At 40.8% G+C, this 6,225-nt stretch overlaps 1 pseudogene; it reads left to right on the top strand.

Moving 5' to 3' along the window:
* Positions 1-2,663: 2,663 nt before the first annotated feature.
* Positions 2,664-5,903, top strand: LOC136174157 (T-cell surface glycoprotein CD1c-like; annotated as a pseudogene).
* Positions 5,904-6,225: the final 322 nt, after the last annotated feature.

The raw sequence follows: 6,225 nt of genomic DNA, 5'->3' as shown, positions 1-6,225 counted from the left end.
ACCTTCTAATTCCTCTGAAGGAGAATTCCTTTAATATTTGTTTGTTTCTTTTCTCAGTCCTATTCTTTGCTGTAAAAATAGGAAATAGAATTAGCTCATTGGTGAGTCTAGGAGAGAAACTGGGTTTGCGATATGTCTCAACAGCTTCTTCCTGCCCTTTGCCTCTGGAGTCAAGCGGATCCCACAAGTGTCAGTTCCGGTCTCCTCCTCCATCCCTTGATTTGACCAGACCCTTGGGGAGGGGTTGCTTAGAGGTTTTCTAGCACTTCTTGGACCAGGTAAGGGTATTAGTCTGCCTGGGCTGCAGAGGAAAAACACAACCTGGGTGACTTCAACCACAGACAAACTTTCTCACAGTTCTTGAGACTAGCAATACAAGAGAACTTGATTTCTTGCCAAGGTTCTCTTTCTGGCTTGCTTGTAGATAGCCACCTCCTTGATATGTCTTCAAATGACCTTTACTCAGTAAGTGAACACACTCTGTGTCTTTTCATATAAGACCCCACTCCTAAGATCTCATTTAACTCTAATTACTTTCTTAGAGTCATCATCTCCAAGTATAACCACCTTGGGGGTAGGGGTTTCAACATGTGAATTTGGGGGGGACACAAATAATCCATTTATAGGAGTAAAGCAGTCTACCTTATTCGGTTTTCAATACCAGCAACATTACTTGGATTATACAGTTAAGGGAAATCATCTAGAAGATTTATCAGAAGTGAAGGTGACAATTTGATCCATATTTCAAATGCTCTTTATGTTTATCTCATTTGGATTTGAATTCAGGAGGTAGGAAAGGATAGTAGTTACTGGGTTCAATAATATTGACAAGCATAATTAGATTGTACTGCAGTTGCAAACTTGAGAACCTTACAGGCTAAACACAGCAAAATATAGTTTTCATTCTGGCAAACTCCATGGAGACCAGGAAGCTGTTCCTTGCTTATATCTCTTCCACATGGAACAGATGATCTTCAGGCTGGCACTGCATGGCAAAATGGTCAGATGTAACAGTTTATGTGGTAGGGCCTAAAAAAGGCTTACATCTCTAGCACAGCACATCCCATTGACAGAATCAGTCACATGGTCCTGACCCAATTACAAAAGAATGGGAGAATTATGTTTTTTCTCTAGGCCCTGGGGGAAAGTTTAATGAAAATATAGCATTGTATCAGCTATAGGTTCCTAAAACCACAAAACTATTGTTCTGAATAAGCTTGTTTCTGGAATTCTAGCCAATGAAATGGCAGTCATAACAAAGAGTTTTAATTTTGGTTTTATACATTTCTGTAGTTTAAAGTTTCTTTATAGGTGTGAATGCATTGTCCATCTCTGTACATTCTTGTGCCTAAAACACTTGGTACTAAACATTTGTTGAGTGATTTTTTTTGGTGAGTGAGTATATGAATTAAACTCAATAGAAAGGCTTCTTCTTTTTTATTTTTTAAATTGGAGTATAGCTGCTTTACAATGTTGTGTTAGTTTCTGTTCTAAAACCAATTGAATCAGCTATTTGCATACATATATCATATTACCCACACTTCCCACCACTCGAGGTCACCACAGAGTGCCAAGCTGAGCTCCTCATGCTATACAGCAGGTTACTACTAGCTATCGATTTTAGCCATAATAATGTATATATGTCAATCACATCTCCCAACTCATCCTAACTCCTTCCCCACCCTATGTCCATATGTTCAGCCTCAATATCTGCATCTCTATTCCTGCTCTGCAAATGGATAAAGAAGATGTGGTGCATACATTCAATGGAATATTTCTCAACCATAAAAATGAACGCTATTTGGTCATTTGTAGAGGCATGGATGGACTTAGAGTGTGTTATACAGATTGAAGTGAAATCAGAAAGAGGAAACCTTATTCTTTATATGTTTCATGGTAGAATACACTCTGGGTGGCTACAACATCAACTCTAAGTATAATGGAAAACTGTATACAATTGTATGGTGAAAGCATAGAAGATCTGAGAAATTATGTTTTACAATTTATAAAAAAGAAAGGAAAGTGAAGTCGTTCAGTCATGTCCGACTCTTTGTGACCCCATGGACTGTAGCCCACCAGGCTCCTCCATCCATGAAATTCAGTTTATAAATAAGTCAGCAAAAATAAAAAAATAAATGAGAAATGTGGAAGAAGTAGAAGTGAATGAAAAAGAGAATACTTTGAGGTTTTTTGAAAGGAGAAGAGTAGAATTGATGCCTAGAAGAGGAAACATGATGGAACTTAAACATAATTGAGTGGAGAAACTGGAAGAATTGTGATCTGTTAAAACAGGCAGGACCTGGGGAAACAGTGCAGTTTCTGTTCTTCATTTGAAAGATAAGATGAACGTCCCAGAGAGGGGACATAACCTTTCAGTGTCACATACAATTTTGTCCACAGCAGTTGAGTGAAAGAACACAGAATGAAGACTAGTGGTGAGGAGAATGGCTAGAATTCAGGCAGCAGAGAATAATCTCAGGTCAGAGCTTGAAGGGAGATGAGAGATTGAGTAGGAGGCCCAAGGTTGAGTGAAACAGCAATTTTATTATAGTCAGTGATTGGTGGGGAGAACTTCCAGTTGATAGAAGAAGGAAGTTAGAGTGAAGATACAATGGGGAGGTTTCCTGAGAACAGAGAGAGAGAGAGAAGCATCTGCAAATGGCATGCTCTTTCTGTACCTTGCTTTGCTAGCTTTTCTCCTCTCAGCCAGGGACAATGTAGATAGTAAGAATGTCTGTCTGTCATTAATCAAGTGGATGTGGTTAAAGTGTAGTGGACCATCCCAAGATGGATCTGGATTCTAAGGGTACCAGAGTGCTTACAATCTGAGAATTTCTGTCTCTAGATTCAGTTTACTCTTTCAAAGGAAGGTGGAGAGCTTGGGGCTCTGGGTCAGGAAAATGTCATCTTTAGGCTAATTGCAACTTTTCTCTCTCTCTGTTAACTGGTTGAATCTCCATCTTCTATCCTTTCTGTTTGCCTCACTTTTCCTTAAACTACCTGACCATCTACCAACATAGGAGTCCAGGACTACATCTCATTATATCTTATCCAGGTCTCATCCTTTGCCAACCATTCAGGGGTACAGAATCAGGGCTCTGGTTGGCTGGATGAGTTGCAGACTCACAGCTGGGGGGAGTGAAACAGGGGTAGTAATTTTTCTGTACCTGTCAAAGGGCAACTTCAGCAATGAGGAGATGATAGACCTGGAGCTGTTATTCCATGTATATTTGATTGGATTAACTTGGGAGATTCAAGATTATGCTATTCAACTGAAATTTGAATGTAAGTTCAATCCATTCAATTAAGGGTTCTCTTCCTAGAAACAAACACTTTTCTGGACCATTTCTATTTTTTCTATTCCATCATAAAAATCTTCATGTATAAATCTCTCGGGGGTTACTCCAGATGTTGACTATTCAAGATTTCCTACGCTCTTGCTTCTTCCAGACTTCTGTTTTTCTTGTGCTTTTTTATCTTTCCTCAGTGTTCTCCCTTCTATGGCTTAAAACCCAGAGGCACACAACTGGCCCACTCTGTGCCTGACTCCCTCAAAATGTGATCTCTTCTCCCACTCAGTTTAAGTCTACGTCCATAGTCCAACAACCATGATTCATTTCATGCACCTAGGAATGTTGTACTCTTACCTCCCTCACAGGAGTTCCTCTTCACCCTCCCTCAATCTATACCGTGAACCTCACTTATCATTTACCCTCCAACTTATTCAAATCAAAACCTCAGTTCTTGGCATTTCTCCCTTATGCCCTTTTCCCAATTCCACCAATTCTTCTCTTCCTTGTTCCTGACTGAATATATCATTGGCTCACCCTTACGCACTTAACAAACCATCTCCACTTTTTTTTTTTTTTAAATATTATTTTATTAGTTGGAGGCCAATCACTTCACAACATTTCAGTGGGTTCTGTCATACACTGACATGAATATAATCAGCCATATAGTTACACGTATTCCCCATCCCGATCCCCCCTCCCACCTCCCTCTCCACCCGACTCCTCAGGGTCCTCCCAGTGCACCAGGCCCGAGCACTTGACTCATGCATCCCACCTGGGCTGGTGGTCTGTTTCACCATAGATAATATACATGCTGTTCTTTCAAAACATCCCACCCTCACGTTCTCCCCCAGAGTTCAAAAGTCTGTTCTGTACTTCTGTGTCTCTTTTTCTGTTTTGCATATAGGGTTATCGCATCTCCACTTTTTAAATACAGTCTCAGGTTCCCATATAGTTTCTCTCATTTTCTTCATTAATCTCTCTTTCTTCTTCCTTCCTCTTCCCAGATCTCTTTGAACTACAGGTGAAAGTTGGCTGCGAGCTGCATTCTAGGGAAAGCACAAAAGGGCTTTTTCAGGCAGCTAATCAAGGATCAGATTTCTTGAGTTTCCAAAACATGTCATGGGTACTATCTCCAGAGGGTAAGAGTGTCTGTGATCTAATCAATCAGTATGAAGGCATGAAGGAAACAGTGCATAAACTCATCAGCAACATCTGTCCCCAATTTCTCTTGGGTCTCCTTGATCCAGGGAAGATGTATGTCCAGAGGCAAGGTTGGTACAGCCCCCTTTTCTAAGATCTTTCTATATAAGTCTTGCTCCTTTCCACCATTCCTTTCGAAATTAGGAAGGGATGGTTTAAGAGGGATAGGGGTTGCTGGGCAAAAGTTCCTAGAGGAACTTTAATGTGGATGTTTTTCCCCTAAACTGTCTGTTAGGATCCTCATATGAATATTTTTAATGCCTTTTCCAGTGACACCAGAGGCTTGACTGACCAGTAGCCCCATCCTTGGGTCAAGTCAGCTACTGCTAGCTTGCCATGTCTCTGGCTTCTACACAAAGCCTGTTTTGGTGATGTGGATGCAGGGTGAACAGGAGCAGCCAGGAACTCAGCAGGGTGATGTTCTGCCCAACGTTGATGGGATCTTCACGTGATCGTGCATGTGGATGCTGAGGAGGCAACTGATTTTTCTTGCCAGGACATCTTTCTCTACTGGGGAAAGTAAGATGGAATTTTTAAGTGTGCAAAGGTGATTCCTGAGCCTAGAAGTCAGGGCAGAAGAGAGTTTCATGATGCCAGAACTAAGTGAGAGAGATATTAATAAGGAAATAATAGAGGTGATTTTAGAAATGCAGAAATGGAGTATGAGGGACACTCAGATATAAGAGATTTGTGGGGAGATGAAGAATCCTTCCCAAGCAAGTATTAGAATAAAGTGACTAAATACGCCTAGTTCTGGAGAAGGAAATGGCAACCCACTCCAGTACTCTTGCCTGGAAAATCCCATGGATGGAGGAGCCTGGTAGGCTACAGTCCATGGGGTTGCAAAGAGTCGGACACGACTGAGTGATTTCACTTCACTCAGTTCCTACTTTATCCCTGGAGAAGGAAATGGCAACCCACTCCAGTATTCTTGCCTGGAGAATCCCATGGACAGAGGAGCCTGGTGGGCAGTGGTCCATTGGGTCGCAGAGAGTCAGACACGACTGAATTGACTAAGCACGCATGCATGCCTCGTTCTTATGCTAAGGTTGGCAAGTCAATAGATGGAGCAAAACTGGCAGCGGGTTCATTATAAAATCTAGGTGTCTCTCTAATATTCACAGGGCATCATCTTTCCATGAATTTGATATCATTGGCAGTGATAGTGCCCCTAATGATTTTGATGATCCTTGCATTATGGGTTAGGAAGCACTGGTGAGTTTTTTGTATTTCCTCTTCTTTTTCCAATTTCTTATTTTATATTCCATTTCATTTTTACTTCTCTTAGCTTTCATCCCTTGACCTCTCCCCATTCCTCAATCACTATTTCCATCTTGTTTAGAATTTCTCCCAATTTCTCTATTTCACAGTTCATATCAAGACATCCCATGAGATTCTTCACCAATCTGAATGGGAACCCAACAGCCCAGAAGCCTAGGACAACATAGTGATGCCACTCTTTCTCTTCTCCATTTATTTTTTTCCCTGCTTCTACTTTATAATAATTTGTTAATGCAAGGTAATTTAGTTTCTGTAACTCTGAATGGAATACCTTCCTTGTAATCTCAATTTTCTTAATAGTTACTCAACCTTCAAAGCCCATTTCTGATGCCATATCCTCCAGAAGGCTTCCCTGATCTGTAAGTAGGAAAGAGTCTCTCCCTGGTCTGAATTCAGATAGTACTTCAACTGTGTTTTGCTACAAGTATACATTACTTCTTTCCCTGAATTA

Source organism: Muntiacus reevesi, chromosome 1 (assembly GCF_963930625.1).
Source record: "Muntiacus reevesi chromosome 1, mMunRee1.1, whole genome shotgun sequence".
Taxonomy (NCBI): Eukaryota; Metazoa; Chordata; class Mammalia; order Artiodactyla; family Cervidae; genus Muntiacus; species Muntiacus reevesi.
The sequence above is the reverse complement of the archived record's forward strand: the minus strand, read 5'-3'. Positions and strand labels throughout refer to the sequence as shown.